The sequence below is a fragment of the Paramormyrops kingsleyae genome, chromosome 20 (assembly GCF_048594095.1).
Source record: "Paramormyrops kingsleyae isolate MSU_618 chromosome 20, PKINGS_0.4, whole genome shotgun sequence".
In the NCBI taxonomy this organism is placed as follows: Eukaryota; Metazoa; Chordata; class Actinopteri; order Osteoglossiformes; family Mormyridae; genus Paramormyrops; species Paramormyrops kingsleyae.
The window spans coordinates 15,986,666-16,005,323 of record NC_132816.1 but is presented as its reverse complement, the minus strand read 5'-3'; the positions used below and the strand labels follow the sequence as shown (position 1 = coordinate 16,005,323).

The window sequence follows — 18,658 nt, the reverse complement described above, 5'->3', positions numbered from 1 at the left end:
CCACCCCCCCTTACATTTTTAGCTCTTTTCCTCACGCTTGCTGGCCAATTTGTAAAGGGGGGGAGAAGCCCCTGTTCACAGGTGGTGGCGTCCTGATCTGTGACCGACCCAGGAGGATCGTGCACCGCAGAACGAGCTCATGCACCATGGGGCGAACATGCTCATCGCTGCCATCACAGGCGCTTATTTTTAGCACACGTGGACCACGACTCATGCTAATGGAACACGATTTTCAGGTCCCTGTTATTAAACAACAAAAAACACTGAACCTTTTCCGAGGAGAGTGATTTAAAAGAAAGAAAAAAAAAACACCGACGTTTACAGTCAGCCAGAACAAACCCAGAGACCGAGTTCTCAGAAATCGATGTCCGCGATGACGGGCGCCAGGAAAACCACGTTGCGCTGATCAGCATAGAGGATTCCAGATGCGGCTTCTGGCAGGCAGACAAGAAATGGGTGACACGTTAAAAAAAATCAACCGCTCCTGTTGCCAGAGTGTTGCCCATACTATATAAAAAGCCATTTGCTTTATTACAGTACTGGCAGAGGTCTGACAGCAGGTGATGGGTCTGATTTCTTACTAAAATGTAAATGAAATAGTACCTGAAATACTTCCAGGGAAATTTTACAGAGCAATGAGCCATCCATATGCTTCACTTTCATAGTCTGATCACACAAGACATTATATGTACACTTAAAGTTTTGTCTCTGCTCATAAATATTCCTTAACGTGCATGTTACTTAGCTAAAAGGCCTAGCCACAAGGCTACCTGCATTTTATAGAAAAACATCAGTACATGCAGACTTCACACTTGCACAGAGTTGTGGGTGGGACACAGGCCAATAACCTTGGGTGGGGAGGTCTCAGATCTACCCACTGCGTCTCTGTACCACATTTTAATCTCCTATTTCTATGCTTCAGTTTTTGTGTCTCCTTAAGGTCACACAGTTTATTTATTAGAGAAATGCATACATTTTGAGCCTTGTGTTTTACAGGGAAAAATGCTTTATACTTTGTGTATGAAATATTGAAATAAAATAAAATTATACAACATTCCCAAAGGCTTAAGCAGAACATTTCAATCATTATGTGCGTTGTTTATTTTGTACAGCAATTTTTGCTAATTTTCATGAAGGCTGCCATAATTCTTGAGCTGGGTCCAGTACATTCTGTATACTGTGGTATTTACCCTGGTCCTTCAAGAATGATTAAGAAAGTAGGATTTTGCGGTTGTGTTGTGTTGGGAACTGGGAAATATATGCCCTGTTGAGATGTTTAGAGTTCTTGTTAATGGCAGAGGATCTACGAAATGGTTTCACGGGACCCAAAACGGGCAGCCTTACTCACTGGGTACTGAACTCTTCTCTCGTCAAATTTCTGACCTGTACCTCTTGGTGAACAAGTCACATATGTCAGCGGTAGCTCTCTGTCGTGTGGCTGAAATAGGAATGGAAATTATCGTCTCGGCTGAAGCCAGTGTGATAGGCTTAGGTGAGAATTAGCTGCTTCGAAAATAAATGCACTGTAGGGGCTCTGTGTTGTACTTCAACGAAAATGGAGACAGTGTCAGAATCCAGAGCACTAGAGGTTTACAGATTTGCACACTATTACACTATTACACTTTTCACTTATACCCCATATATACAATATGTGGTGTTGAGTAGAGGATACGGCACGTTGTTAGATAATGAATTACCAGTGTTTACTTATTTAAAAATTTAAAACCTCACATACAAATCAAATCAATGGCAGAGCCAGTGGACAGGCTGGGCTGAAACTTACCACCCCTCCCCCTGAAATCGGATTGACCCCCCACACTGTCCCCCCGATTTCATTGGCTCTGAGTAATGTCAGTCATAAAGCATAGGAAACGGTTGTGCCATACGCATGAAAAACAAGGTATCACAGGCATAAACCAAATCCATACAAAATATCCATCCATCTTTTGTGACCGTTGTCCTGTTCGGGGTCACAGGGAGTCTGGAACCTATGTACCCTGCAATTGTTTCTTAGCTTTATCCCCTATACTGCCTGGGTTTGGCTCCAGACCCGGTACTGGATAAGCCATTGTGAAAGATGTATGGATTAATACAATACGTACTCCACCTTACCTTTGAAGCCATTTGACGTCCTTGTCCCTCATGAACCATATTTCCTATTTTGTCTTTTCTTATTTGATTTTCAGATCCATGTTGCATTTGTACAGCCGACCTGTTACGGTACCGGGAACCTTAAAGCCCACTAGGTGTGTGGCTTATGCTGCCTGTTAACGCAGGATACACCCAACCCCCCCCCCCCGGTCACAATAACACCTGAGCTTTAAGTTCATTTCTAATTAACAGCTTCAGCCATTTCATCTACATACACAACCGTGTGTTTGGTAATGAAATGCTGTACAAATTTAAGCTGTAGCTTAATCCTATTATTATACTTTTTTAACATCCTAAGTACTGTGTACTTTGGCTAAATCTCTTGTTTTTTGTTTTTCACCCCGCAGAAATAGTACAAATGTTATCTTCAATTAGTTAAACACAATTCTTCTATAATTTCTTAACTTTAATTTGAGTAACCCCACACTTAATCATACCAGAGCATTTCACCCAGGGCAATTAATCTGGTGCGAGGTTGTCTGAGAGGATATTACGTTACATTTACATTTGTTATTTATCCTATGGTGATACTTGTCATATTTATCCTGTTGAATTTTTTTTAAATCCTCCCTCCATGTAAACGGCCATATTGAACTGCCTAGCCAGTTAAGTTTGCAGTAACATAAACACGTCACTTGACCCTTAAGTCTTTAGGCACTGTCGCTGTATGTTACTTAACCATAACTGAAATGAATTACTTCAGTTTTAATTAGAAAATATGTGGAGCAGTTCTGTTATATGTATTTGAAGTGGCTCTAAATGAAATACCTTTCCCAGATTTTTTGGCTTAATCCTACAATAGAACCATTCGTTATTTGCGTTGGGAAAATATACAGCGCAATTAGAGTACTGTTAAATTAATATCAGTACAGGAGCCCTTCATTACTGATTGTCCTTGTGTAGCTGAGTTAAAAAAAAATTCTTTGATCTTCATTAACAAAGAAATGTAGCCCAAACTGGAAAAGTGGCGATGACCTTGACCTAACCTACTTTGGGGAAGGTTTGTACAGACTGGTCTTTGTTGCCATGGTAACAAACATATTTTTTTTCTTTTTGACTGACTTCTTCCGAATAGGTCTTAATAGAAACAGGTGTGCTGACAGCAGTGTATAACCCTGTTCACCCACCAGCAAGTTGGCGTGTGCCACGGACGGTTACTCTACCCCACCTCCACCGCTCTTCAACGACCTGCCGGGGGCACTCTTGTGTAGCCTGGCTGGCTCAGGGCTTTCTGGAAAATCAATGTCCACTACTTCCAGGGATTCGCTCCTCGATTTTGAAGCGGTGCCTTGCTTGTTTTTTGTTCCCGATCAGGGAGCTACAGCATCACAGAAACGCACGGAGCCCTTCCGGAACTTTCCGCCTGGCATGCAAAAAGTTTTCCTGGTTTTGTTGAATGAATATATTTCTTTGGGAGGAGTCCTGTTTTCTTATTCGAGGCAGACTTGAAGGCACCTCATTCTCACGGAATTTAGCTTTTTCCTAATTAAAAATGATTGAGCTTAACGTTTAATTTGAGTAATTTGCCCATTTTGACAGTATCTTTTATATCAGTGCCTCACATTTTTGATAAAGGTGCATTTTGGCTAAAACACTCCCTTTGGCACCTAGATCCCCCAAGCAACTGAATTTATTTTATATTCTTTTATAGCTGTAAACTGAGAGAATGGGCGGGGTCAGCATAATGGGGCTTGGCCTCCTCAAACCTCTGTCATTGGTTCGCCGGTTGCCCTTGACCGAGATGTCAGTCATCATGATTGACAGGAGCTCTTCTCGTCATTGACTCGCCTGTGGTGCATCAGCGATTAGCTTTCAGCCCTTTGGTCCTGGATAAACCCAAGCGTATTCTTTCACAGCGGGACCTCATTTGTAGCGCTATGCAGTATAATGAGCCCTCAGTGATTTGTGCTATCGAGCCCACTCCTTCAGTAACGGCTGATTAGCATTAAGGAAGATACTTTCAGCTGGTTATGACAGTCATTTGTCTGCATTGGAATAACACAAATGGAGTCACATTCCAGTCAATGGGAACTATGGTTTCAACTCAACTCAGGTCACCATGTCAATATTCCAGAGGTGGTGTATCATCATTCCCAGAGATTTTCAGTTGCACTAATACAGACTGTTTGCACTGTTAAGATCTTTCCCTTGCAGTGCTAATTGTTTCATTTGTCTGTTCGTCCTAGATAAGGGCAGCTATAATGAACCTAGGCTGTATGTATAAATATACACAAACTAAACATTTACTTTACGCGGGACACTCAGAAAACAACCTCAAAAATCTAAAATGATCAAAAACACATACAAATATAGTCAGCATAAAACCTTGCATTAAATAGTAGTAGTAATAATAATAATTGTAATGGGTGCTCATAATTAAATATAATACTCATAAAATTATATTAGAACGAATTATGATCGACTTTTAAGGCCACATTGAATTAAATGGTATCAATTTATTTATGCTAGTTACACGGACCAGGCTTTCAGCAGACCTGAACATAAATTTGAATTAAAATGAGCCATCTACCTTTCACTGAATTAATTAAGCATTGTTAAGATGAAGGAAGTTGATCATTACATCTCAAATTAGAGCTTTTAAAACAATTAACCAAAACATTTCTTCTGAAGCTTCCCCTTAACTCTTCCGTGTCTATTCTGGCTTGATGTGCGATGGTCCTTCATGCAGAAAAGTACATTGTCTGATAGGCAGAGAGTCCCCCCCCCAAAAAAAAACACCGCATCCTTCATTCTTGGAAGCTGCTGTTAACGACGTGTTTCGGGATGGTAGGTAATCCCTCAGAACAGCCGAGGAATGCGACAGCCGACTGGAAGACTGTGATTCCTCAGCAGATCCGGCGGCAGATGGAGAGCCACAAACAATAATCTCCGGAAAGTGCCGTTACGCGACAGAATTGAACCTCCTGTGGAGCTGTCCAGCTGCCTGGGCCTCTCTGTGCAGCCTAAGCCATCCTCATGAAGAGTAGGGATCGTCTGCTAGGATCCCCTCTGTTAGTATATCCACACACTTGTATTTTTAAGATGCACACGCTCCCTAGCCTGTTATCCAGGGTGTTTTTTTTTGTAGCTTAGATTGTTGGTGTTTTATTTTTTATTTTTTTGACTTGGACGCTTGTTAAAGGCGTAGGATTTGACACCAAATAACTACAGTCGATATTAATGAAAACTGCAAAAAGGAAAAAAATAATAATAATAATAAATCAGAAAAAGGCAATTATTTAGCAGGCCTGGTACTGGATCTGGTGCAGGGTTATCCAAACAAGATCTGCAAACTACGCCAGTCATCCTCTGCGTAAGTTACGAACCATTACTGGGTTACGGTGCGTTTCCGGCATCTGTCAGGCGCTTATTAAACTGTATTCTCTCAAACCCGTAGCACAGCCGCTATCTGTGTCCAGGGTTTGCTATCTGTCATCAAGTGATAAGCTGCATTTTTTATTTTTTAAGCTTAAGGTTTTTAACTCCCACTTCTTCACCGTTACGCCACTGCCAGTGTGACGCCATTAGACAGATTAGATGGCACTAGGCACTTGCCTGTAGCTGTAATAATTGCACCAGGTCGAATGTGTAAAGCGAGCTTCCCTCCCTGAACATTAATCACGCCCACAATGAAGGTGAAAGCCTCCATGAATATTATCTTAATGGAGGCCCGGAATGGGGCTTCACAGGTTCAAATCAACAAATTGATATGATGGTAAACCGCCTGCAAATACCGCTTTTTCATTACATGCCTGATTACCTGTTTGTTCGAAAGTGACACTGGATGGAAAAGGGGCGCGAACTATGGGTCTGTGACAGGTCTTAGCTAAGACCCGGAAGGCCTTGGGTTCGAGTCTCATGGTCTGCGACGTAATCCTACCACTGTTGGGCCCTTGAGCAAGGCCCTTAACCCCGATGTTAACCAACTGCACAACCTTTCCTCACTCGGATGTTGCTCTGTTAAATAAATAAATGCGAATGATGTTTGTCTGCTGCAGTTCTTAATATAACTCTGGAGACTGTCTGAAAAATCGGCATTTTAATCAGGGACATTCCCACCCTGTTGGCGCACGGGAGACCTAAGCAGGATTGGTTTTATTGTGCCTGGGGGGGGGGTTTCTGGGTGTTTTGTATTTCTCACCTGAAAAAGCAGAATTTAGCCCGCCCCCGCCTCACTGCACATCCCGGCTCCCTGGAATCTTTGTCTCTCGTTGTCTATTATAAAATAACAATTTATAATGTGACAGTGACGAAGACCCTGAAGTATAAATTATGTTTTGCTGCAAACGAGAAATAAACCGCGTTATATACTACGTTACTGAAGTGTACCACGTTTTGTTTGTGTCAGTGTTATAAGCTCATTTAAATTGCATAAATATGAAAGCATGAGTTCATTTTGATTCTGTAGGTTAATGAAAAATGTACGCGAAAACTTGGAAGGTTTTTCTGGAATTGTTGGAAAAGTTTCTGCAGATGAAATTAAAAACAAATCTGTTTTACAAGGCACATCAATAGAATAACCATTGGTGCAGAGTACTGCATTAGGGTTCAATGAAATGGACTTCAGAGTTGTTGGTTCACATCCCAGGAGCGAGCTGCCCCTCTTACCCTCAAAATCTGATTGGAAGAAGTTTTCTAAGAGTGTCTGCTGAGTGGCATGGCGGCCATCGCGATAAGCCTTGCTCATATGTAAAGGGAGGGATTGTTACTGGACATAGGGGGGAGGGATTGTTAGTGGGCATGGGGGGGTCAATTGCGGAACTCTTTCTGCACTTGACCCCCCCCCCCCCATGCCCACTCCCTCATTCCCTTTTACATATTTTTTCAGTTCCCATCTACCTGATTGACTACAATTTTGCACAGAATCTCCTAAATACTGTAAATACTGTCGCACTTTACGTCATTGTGTCCTTTGTTCAACTGCCCTGTGTGCCTTTAATTGCCCCTTGGGGACAAATAAAGTTTTTTTAATTGAATTGAATACGATGTGCCCGGCACTGCTCTAGGTGCGAGGTCTGAGCCCGGCACGGAAGCAGCCGACAGTAGTTTTGTGTCGTCTGCTCGCCGAATTATCTGCTGGAAATGAACACGAGGAAGAGCGGCCATCAAAGCAAATGGTTATGAGCCGCATAATTCCAGGTAGGAAGGCCCAGTTCTTCTGTTTGGCTGTGGTGTCCTCTAGGTCTGCCCAAGCACTCAGACAGGAAATCTTGACACTTGTATTGCCAGTTCTTAGAGGAAGACTGCCTTTAGCTAAGCAGAAATGCTTTTCCATTTCTAGACGGCAGACTTTATCTGCAGTGTATCCAAGCCTAAAGTTCAATATCCTGATAATGTAATAAATCCTTCGCATTGGCCAATCCTTTTATGGTAAGACGCTCCTGGTCCTTGTCCTCCAGGATAAATCCCAGTGGAAGTTCAAAAGTTGGATTAACTTTATCACTTCATCGGACCTGATTTAATTACGCTCAGATTTAGTCTGTGTAATTTAATAATCCGTGCCTTGCATTATTTCAGGGATAAGAAGATGCTGTGAACATGAAAATATGGGCGTCGTCACTTTTATCTATAGCCTCTGTGCATGATTGCAGTTTGTTTTTGGCTAAACCAAACAGCACATCCATCCGCTTTCTGTAAGCGCTTATCCGGTGTGGGGCCGCCTGGAGCCTGGGGCCTGGAGCCTGTCTCGGGGATATCAGAGCCGAGCTGGGGGGCACCCTAGGTGGGAGGGCGCACGCAAAGGGTGGTTTCACCAAACTGGATGTTTTCTCGTTGCTGGTGGAAAGCAGAGTATCTTGAGATGACCTGCATGAACACAAGATGCAGACTCCACAAACACGCACCAACCCACACAGCCCTAACCTCCACCTCTCCCACATCTGCCCCCCACCTTAGCTACTGCCCCACCCCCCCCCCGCATTTACATGCAGTTCCACATGCTTTTACTTGACTACTTGAGGGGACACAAGTACTTAGTAGTAACTCAGTTGCTACTGAAGTAAAACTCATGAACAAATATAGTTGCTACTTAAGATGAAAGATGTCACAATTCAGTAACAATGAACAGACATGAGATCAGGATATCACGTGTTATTCTTAATTTGTGCCTACAGTCCTTTCTTCAGTGGTTCCTTCAGTAGTTCAGAATGGTTTACAGAATTACCAGATACAGTATAACAACAAATATAGTAACTGCTTGAGATAACATGAGTCACGATTCATTAATGATGAATTAACATGACATCAGTGTGTAACTCAGACTTAGTTTGTGGTTAATTAATACATAAGTAATAGCATAATACTACATAATTTGTGTCCCCTCAAATACATTCTCCACACCCATACATTCTCATATATTATGTTTACTGAACAAGCGTCTTTATGCTGTTCGTTCCAATATGTACTAATACCAATATGTATGTTTTATGTTTTTATGTATATTTATGTATCGTGACCCTGAATAGGACAAGCGGTTACAGAAAATGGATGGATGGATGGATGGTATATTTATGTATTTGCTATTTATATTTTATACTAGTAGCTACTTTTTTTTTTATTTTACGCTAATGTTTTTTATCTTCGGTAGATACGTGTATTTTACATGCTATCTACTGCACTGTTGTTTTCTGTTTTTACCGTTTTTCTTTTCTTTTTTTTGCAGCATCTGGTGCAAACAAAATAAGAATTTCATTGTGCACCAAATAAACTGCCCGATCACCTTGAATCCTGTGAGGCCACAGCAGTTTATTCACTAACCGTAATCCATCGCCCCTTTTACCCTGATGCACATTCCCTAATTTCCTCTGCGATTCGTGCATCCTCCGTACAGTAAACGATTGTATTTATTCGAATACCTCTGATCATTTTAATGCCATTGATGCCACAGTGGGAGCACTGAATGGGCCCGGAGAGACCGAATCAACCTTGGAAAACAAGGAGGGGCGGAGAGCCGCTAGACTGGAAAGTAAGATGGACTGCAGTAACAGCCAGGGTATTCATCAGCGGGGCTTGGACTGGACGCTAGTGGGGTAAAGGTCTGCTTCAAGGGTAGGAGTGAGACACTGGATGTCCTTTAGTCAAACTAGTTACTTTGTTACTGGAAAAACTAAGTACAAAACTGGGTGTAGGTGCTTTTTCTGTGAGCCAAAAAAGGAGTGTTAGAGTAAAAAGCTTTGAACTCAAATTGCACTGCGAGCACAAAAACCCGCAGACGCTTGGTCTGATGGCCCAAGATCCACTCCTTGTAATCACTGCGCTCCTGATTCCACCCAGCTGACCCTACAGAAACCCTAACGAGGCAGGGAGTCCACAAGCACCTAATGAGATTCCTTAATTGTGTGTCACTGCTGTGACTGGGTGATACTGGCCAATTGCCATCCGTGAACAATGTAATCGAAGAATAGACTCGACCCGCATTTGACTCTCCCTCGCTGTGTTGCTTTCAGTCACCTGCCTGGCACAGTCTGTCATGGGAGCAAAAAGATGCTTAGAAAGGTGAAGCGTGAGATTTGTTTTCTGTTGATGTGTTCTGGGTCGTGCTAAGATGCATGTGGGTGGCAGCGATTCCTTGGTTCATGACAGTGAGGATGTCTTGTGTTCCCGTCACGTCTGGGCAGCTGTAGGACTGCGGGGGGGAGGCACTTGAATCCTGTTTACCGCACATGTACACATATTCTTTACAGGAAGTCAGCTATTGGTGGCTAATTTGGTGGTTAAACTTTCACAATTCAGTATGAAACCGGTGAAAGTGATGCAGCATTGTTAAGTACGCAGGCCATAGGAAGAGGTCAATTCTATCAGCCAGTCAGCCTGTTCAAGAGGGTCTAGCTGCAGACACCTGTAGAGTGGAGCTCCACCCGAAATACGTCACCTCCACAGGAAACACGTGATCTTTAAGGACGTAAAGTGGAGCTCCGTTTAGGTTTAGGGTTAAGGTTAGGGTTAGGGTTAGGTTTAGGGTTAGGTTTAGGGTTAAGGTTAGGTTTATGCGCTGTAACACAGAGTTGAGGTTACGTATTTCCGATGGAGCTCCACTCTACAGGCGTCTGCAGCTGGACCCTTTTCAGCCTGTTGGAAACAAAGTCATACCCACTGCAACGCATAACATTCATGCCATGGTCTCTTATCTCCTTAACTTGTAATTGTACAGCGATAATTTTCCAGTGCTGCTTAATGTGTTGACTATGGTCCCTCTTGTTATTTCAAATTCAACACTATCTTTGATTTATTATTTGTATTTATATAAGAATCAGTGATGAGATTTATATGGTGACAACACATTTGGCACCGTTCCATCCATCCATGTCACACTCACTGGGCCGCAGTGATCTGGGATCCCATTCCAGGGGGGCACGGCATGCGGCAGGAGGCACCCTGGGCTAAGTGCCAGTCCACCACAGGGGGTGCAGTCTCACACTGGATAGTTAGAGAGCATTCAGGTGGCGGTGTGGTGGTGCAGTGGTGCAGTGGTTAGCACTGTTGCCTCACACCTCTGGGACCAGGATTCAAATCTTTGCTATGGCTCCATGTGTGTGGAGTTTGCATGTTCTCCCCATGTTGTTTCCTCTAGGTTCTCTGGTTTCCCCCACAGTCCAAAACATGCTGAGGCTAATTGGAGTTACCAAATTGTCTGTAGGAGTGCCTGTGTGAGTGAATGGTGTGTGAGTGTGCCCTGTGATGGGTTGGTGCCCCATCCTGGGTTGTTCCCTGCCTTGTGCCCTGCGATGGGTTGGTGCCCCATCCTGGGTTGTTCCCTGCCTTGTGCCCATGGGTTCTGGACCCTCTGTGACCCTGAACAGGATAAGTGGTTTCAGAAAATGGATGGATGGATGATTGCGGTCATAAATTTTTATAAAATCGAGTTTCCCGTTGTGGGGATCAAAGAAATGGTCCCCACAACTTTAAAATAACAGGTTTAATCACATTGTGGGAACATTTGGTTACCACAATGTAATACATACATAACCCACATATATACACATACACAGAGTGCTGGGGCGGGATTTAAACTCTGGACACATGAGGCTACAGAGCCACAGCACAGTCTGCATGCTAACCACTACAACACCTTCTAAGCATTCTGTAACATCATATTCCCTATGTGAATCTTCCATTCTAAAGAAGGTAGCTGTTTATTGCGCTGCTATGTGAAACACACAGGAAATCACGTCCACATTGATGTGCGAGTAGTTTGTCGGTGTGTTTGCTGTGTGAGTTTTAATCATCGCGTCGGATTGGCTGTACTTCAGCTAACGCATGTTAATGACACCCGCTCATCAATTCCCCACCGTTTTTCTTAAGCATCCAGGCGAGGATTCGCTTCACACGCAATTGCAGTTTGTTCCATCATTAAAGTTGTATTTTAATGGGCGCGGCATTATACCGAAGCTGCTTATTTTTATTTGTTTTTAGCTGGTGCGCCAGAATAAAAAGGTACCGTGCCATCTGATCCGTGCCCGTAGGGGTCTGCCAGTGCAAAATGTCACGGGGAAAGGGCAGAGACTGCAGCGCTGTGTGACGCTCGACCCCACTGAATACGGCCGTCTCCGCGCCTGCCAGTGGGAGGCAGCGTAGGTACAAGAAGTCCACTTGTCCACTTGTGTCCCGTTTTCTCCACCGTTAATTTCCGCTGCGGAGATTCAGCCAGAAAGGGTCCTCTAAAATATTAGAGAGTCCTCTAAAATGCCACTAAATTAATTTATAATGAATATGTTAAAACCGCACTTTATAACACAGAGCGACGTAGCCATCTTTTTATGCAAGGTCGGACGGTGAAGTGGTTCTGACTGTACATGCTTCAATGTAAAATTAAAGTAATACAATAATCAGACCGGCACTGACTGCAGAGAGCGGCCAAATGGCTGCGCAAATGTGAGTTAATATTCTGTGGACAATGCGAGGAAATAAAGATACGTTTTTGGTTTTACGCTGGTGTTTGTTAAGCCATGGGTCGTACTGAGCTTATAAAAACACTTGTTTTGTATAATTTTGTTGACGTTTTCGTATAAAACTGTGGCTCCTTTTTTTAACCAGCAGCCATATACAGTACCTGCCCTGCTTGTTAGCCAAGTGACTCAGTGCTCCGGGCTTCAATGCAATTAAGTGCAAGCAAAAAGGGGAAATAGAATGGAGAAGTAGAAAAAGTGAGCACATTTCGCGAAGCTAAATTAAATCCCGTCGGCGTCTCACAATATAGTCCAGACTAAACAGCGGCTGACTAACGAGGACGCAGAAGCTGTGTCTGTGCCGTTATTCATCAGCAGACAGTAGGGGCTCAGAGAGGCGTCTTTAAACCCTCATTTTCTGTTGTTGGATTCCTCTGTTCATCACAAGCTGCTGAGATGACTTCACGTCAAAGACGGAGATGTCCAGATACAGTAGCTTATTGCTGTCTATGAGGCTAAAATAGGCCTAACGAAACCCCTACTTTTAATCATTAATTCCTGCATACTTTTCCAGTCGGATTTACCTCTTTTCGAAGTTTTAAAACAAATCAAGTATAATAATATGTAAAACTTAGTTTGTGTTTAATTATAGTACAGCCAGTCGGGAAGCTATAGTTAAATTTCTTGTTAGAATTGTAGAATTGGTTTCTTCTAGAACTCTAGAGTTCTAAGGCCTGAACAGGCTGTCCTCAGAGAGACGCCAAAGCGGGGCAGCACACCGTCAGATGCATTCGAAAATAACAAGGACCTCGAGGCTGCCCCTTGCACGCTAGGTGGAATATATATCCAGCGGTCATTTTGTTAGACACACATGCTGGTTTATGCCGACGGCCTGCTCCTGCGAGCAGAGAATCACGTGACTCGTTACATAAAGCCTGAAGGCAGGGTCAAGAGGTTCACGGACTGTTTGACGAAGCATTATGAAGGACAATAGGCCTGGTCGGGGCAGTTTTGAGATTATGATTGCTGGTGCCAGATGTTCCAGCCCAGAAACGGCCACTACCCTGGGATTTATACACACTGCAGTGTCTGAAGTTTACAGAGAATTTGGGGATAAACAAAAAAGAAAATGTCCCGTCAGTGGCAGTTATGTTAAGGGCTTCTTGTCAGTGGGAGAGGTCGTAGGAGACTGGCCAGACTCGTCAGCGCTAACAGGAAGGCTGCAAGTACAAGAGGGAGTTTCCCAGTACCTCTTTGGATCCACGCCTTGCAGAATTCGGACGGTTCTATGGGCCAAAGGGGGTGTCGCGGCTGGTACTGTACTTGACCAGTGAACCCAATAAAGTACCCCCGAGTGTATATTAAAGAACACTCCGTTACTGAGGTTATGCAAACGAGCTCGAATGCAGATCACATGATCATTTCTGTTGCATTTTTAATGGAAAGCTAATTCTGATCTGCAGCGAGAGATGACTAACTTTGTACAGCACCTGAAACAGAGAAGCTGTGTAATGATATATCTCTGCTCTGTCTTCCTTTATCCTTACTGTATGTGCACCGGGTGTATCTGAGTTGCCGTTGGATGCTTAAATTAGCTGTGTGATTGTGCTTTTGGGGGACGATTGTGCAGGAATTACTTCCTTTGTTTGTAGATCGGTTTGGGCAGAAAGCCAGCAGGAGAAAAGTTCCCAGTCTGAACTCCATTGAGCTCCATCTGATCCACCAGTGGTTGTGAGTGATTGTCACTGGAAATTACTGGTTGTGAGGTTTAATATTCCTACCCCTCCAACACTGACAGAAGGCTTAATATGTTCAATTGAAGAATCAATTAGAGCAATCATGTGCTTTAAGTGCTTTGCTGGAACAAGACGTTATGCTTAAAACAGAACCGAGATTGGACTTTCATTATCAATGCCTGTGAGATCTATGCAATATCAATTAAAGTGTATACATACCGTGGCCAATTATGCATTCAATAATTACCATTTTAATTAATGTAATGAAATATTATTTCACTGGCTGAGTTAAAAGGAAAAACTCATTTTGGCGTCCATGCATTATTCAGCAGGCATGTTCATTTAAATCTGAAGTCTAAACATTATGTTGCTAAAGCAGCCCGTCCTTCATAGCACAGAACAGAGCAGCCAGTCATTCCCATAAGCTGAACAACCAATATCAATTTGAATAATCAAATCCATTTAGCAGGAATTCTACAGAAGAATCTATAATATCCTTTTTTCCTCGTGTTTACTATAGCAGCACCAGATCTCATGTATTTTCTTGGAAAGTAAAGTTAGCATTTCCATACATCTTTCAGTGGTGTGTGCAATTAGAAATTCTCTGTTCCAGATGCATGCGCAGTAATTTAATTTCCCTTGGCTATGTAATCACCATAAATGCACTTTTTGCTAGAATTCCCCTTTAGACAAAAATCTCCAGTATAGGGATTGGGGTAATCTTTTATCTGCTGGCCACCTAGCATACCAGTCAGGGGGAGAGATTGGATTCCGTATGTGAAGCAGAATAGGAATATGTACCGCGGGATTGATCTGAAGGAATTTGTGGTAGGGGGGACTGTTTTTCTGCATCTGAAGCTCATTTTATCTGCAGTAAGAATCAACACAAGGGAGAAAGTGGATCTAGACGTTTTGGAAGATGGTAGGACATTACTCACTTCACTGTGATTATTTCATCTTAATTTTAAAAGCGCAAAAAGGTCTCTGTTACAAACTATGAAGTTTTTTTAGAAAGAAAAAAAAAAACAGTGTGGAATTACTTTCCCTTTGTACAGGACTCATTAGTATTAAACTGTAATAATAGAAAATTAATGTGAATCATGAAACTCTGTGGATTGGTTAGATTGGACAGACACGAGCACAGAGAGCAATCCATTGAATAAATTAGACTACTAAACGTCCAAATTTGCATGGCTCTCCGTCTAATAACACCGTCCGTGAAGTGCTTTAGGGCATCTTACCATATAATACTCGCATACTCCACAAGATAATAACGCAGAGCTAGTCTATTCGCTTGGATGTATATTTATATTTTTGGATTTTTGCTGGAAATGACTAACTCTGGAGACAGCTGAGTTCGGTAGTGATTAATGTGCAATAAATAAAACAGTAGAAGTATGAAACGAAAGCAAACGAGGAGATGTGTGCACTTGGATCTGTGAGAAGTGTGTGTGTTCATCAGTGTCTGGAATAGTGTCCGTCTGGGACCTTCCACAAAGACGCAGCATGATTTCCTTCTACACGCATTACACTGTGCCAGTGTTTCGCAGTCCGGTCCTCGGGGACCCACAGCCAGTCCACGTTTTTGCTCTCTCCCAGCTCAAAAAATGTGGACTGTCTGGCAGGGAGCTGGGAGGGAGCAAAAACATGGAACAACTGTGGGCTCCAGAGAACTGGACTTGGAAACACTGCACTTTGCTTAATAAGATGGTTGGATGGATGGCTGCATACAAGAGAAGAATGAATGGGGTGGAAATATATATTTGTGTGTGTGTATTTATACACATCTGTGCATGTGCGTGTGTAAAGCACCTTTTAACTTTTATTCCGTCAGCCGATTCTTTTAGAAAGTGAGCAGTAGCAGCTGATTGCCGTGAAACCGGCTCCCCGCTGCTGTTCTGATGTGTCCCCGCCAGCAGTCGGGATACCCGGCCTTTATCAGAAATCCAATCTGCCATGGCAACCGCCTCTCACCCCGAGGCTCGACGTGAGCACATCATGCGCCCGGCTTCGGAATCGCTCTCTTTGACATTGGTCGCTCTCTGCTTGGCCCGGGGTGGGGGGGAGGGGGCGGGGGAGCCCTTCGCTCTCATCTGTTATGGCTAGAATCTGTCCCACCCTCACCTACGCTAAATTTTAGCCCCCTGCTAAGAAATAAATGTGTGCCCATGTCAAATCGGTAAGTCACACTTTAGCGGCTAGAACGACGGCCACCTAGTGATGACACATGAGCACAGATCACTGTGTAATGAGGTAGGCTTTGTTGTGAAATTTGCGCAGTTAGACTACCGTGGAGGTTATCATCTGTTGCCGTTGCCGCCAGTCTCTCTCAGCGGTGAACAGACCTTGCCCTCTGCTTACTGTATTACCAGACCTTCATTACACAGAGATTAGTTTTTCAGTGCGGTCCTGTCCACGGTGGAGCAGCAAATCATTCAGCTTTCTCACGTGTAAAGCTGATCCACGGAGTCTTATTACAGGACATGAATGGGTGGTGGGGGGGGGCACCTGTTTCTTCAGCAGCGGTATTATGAATTGAAAATGTCAGCCACAGGGTGTAAATCGCGCTTGCGTTAGAGAGAATTATGCGTTCCATTCCCTCCTTGGCACCTGAGATCTTTCAGAGTCGTATGAAATGTTGCATGTGTGTGAAAGCATAGCCGGCCTCGCCGCGTGACAAAACGCATCAGTTCTGGTCCCAGGTTCTCGTCTGGCGACCTTTCCGGCACTGTGCGCCCCGTGACTGCGGTCCAGCTTCAGAATCTGTCTTCCTGACAGCGGGTGCGAGCTGCGTGCCCATATTGGTAGAAGTTCAGGAATAATATCAGGGACACTCCTCGTACTTCACGGCTGAGACGTGACCTCTCTCTGTTTACGCAACGCCGTGCTGCGCCAGTGCGGGGCCAAACCAATTGGTGACACTCTGTTAAACAGTGACTTGGTCACCCAGGGACACAAAGCGCATAAGTCTCTTTTCATTAGAGAGTGATCTCAGTGACAATGTTATCTATACATATGCAGTGTCAGTCAAAAGTTTGGACACACCTACCCATAGAAAGGTTTATTTGTACAATTCTCTACATTTTAGAATACTTATAAAATAACATATATTAAATACATACAAAAAATTCATTTAAAGAAATATATTTCCGGGGGTGGGGGGGCAGCTCTCAGGATTGGAACTCAGAAGGTTGCCAGTTCAAATCCCACAGAGTGATCCATCGCTCCAGGGACTAGATGAACACAAATTCTCATCTACAGCAGGTTCATGAGGTGGCCTCCTGGGATGCTTGTCCGGCTGTCCAGAAGGAGCTCCCACATATATGCTGAGCTCTCATTGGCCACTGTTCCTTCACTCTCTGGCCAAACTCTCCGGTTTTGGATCAGAATGGTCCAAAACCATTTCTACTGTCTATTTCTTTTGGTCAGGAGACACTATCACTCTCCTTTGTAGGCGGCTTTGTGTGTCCAAACTTTTGACTGGTACTGTATGTCTAGATATATACAGACCTTCGAGTTGTAATGGCATGGACATGGATGCCACCCCCCATGGGAAAAAAATTACAAAAACCACCCCGTTTAAAAATATACCACCCCCCTACGTCATTCAGTATAATTTCGCTCACATAAAGGTCAGTCTATTGACTATATCAGCGATACTTAACTGGCGAACTGTGGTCGAAATACAGTTTAATCCCCCCTCCCACTCAAAAATTGTATTGGCAGTAATCTGCTCAGAAAAATTTTATGGTGAGGGACCCCAGCTTGACCCCTGCATGTATAGCTGCAAACAACAGGCTGAGAAGTGTTTGTTACTGTCAACAGAGGAATCCACCCTATTATGTGGCTTTTACCCTCATTTCTGTCTATTTCCTCTATCACTCCAGCCAGTTATTTTTGATAAAATCATGCATCTATCTGCCGATCACACTGGACATTGCATGAAAAAGCTCTTAATGGTAACTTTTGCACTGGTGGTTATGTTGCAACACAGCACTGTGAAATTCTGTCTTTTCCAGGCACATTTCTTGCGCATTAAGAGCCAGGATAAGTTGTGTGGAGTAAATAGCTGCATTAGGTGTTTCAGGGACACTGGTGAGCTTGTTTTTTTTTTCCTTCTTTAATAATCCCTGCTGAGAATTAGATATCGAACCGGTCAGCAGTATAAAAGCAATTCAATTACATTCAAGGTAATTCACCTAAACTCAACAAGCTTCATTAATAGGTGTTTACAGACCATTGTATTGGGAAAGTGTTACAATGAATGTGTAAAATGATGCTTTCTGATAATGATACAAATTTTGAAACGCAGCCACTCCGACCACAATGAGATATAACAAGAAAACTGGAAAGTGTCACTAAATGCCAGGTCCTAAACAATGCGATTTTCTGAAACAGTGCATCATGATTCCCGGTTCCATTTGTGAAATATGGGCCACGTCTGTAGTGCTGATGCTGATGATGGAGGCGCAGGGCTCCGGGGAATGTTCCCTGTGGGCTGTCATTCAGCAGCGGCGTAAAGTCTCAGAGGGGAGTCACATGAACACTGTAACATTTCACGCATATTTTTATAGACAGACTGGGAACGTATGACGAGGAGCGAAGCGTGTCGGATGAGTCACGTTACTTAGAAGGTCCTGCTGTCGTTGCGTGAAGATGTTTCTATTAAAAACATTCTAAGCATGCAGCGTTGACCTACAACGCTGGTGGACTGTGACTTGCTTGAGATACGTTCTCAGTAGAACATTCTTGAAGCACCTTGCTAATGATTCAAGGGGCGAGGAATGTGATCCACGGCGTTCCAGGAATGTTGTCATAATCAGCAGCTGTTGGCCTAGGGCCCACCTGGAACCGCGTCTCGTTTAGGGGAGAGTTGTCGTAGAGCTG

General features: G+C 43.5%; 1 protein-coding gene across 1 annotated transcript in view; it reads left to right on the top strand.

Annotated features, from left to right (window-relative positions):
* Positions 1–18,658, top strand: part of LOC111853675 (muscarinic acetylcholine receptor M3) — a 77,312-nt gene that overhangs the window by 47,554 nt on the left and 11,100 nt on the right. The gene's annotated exons all lie outside the window — the stretch shown is intronic.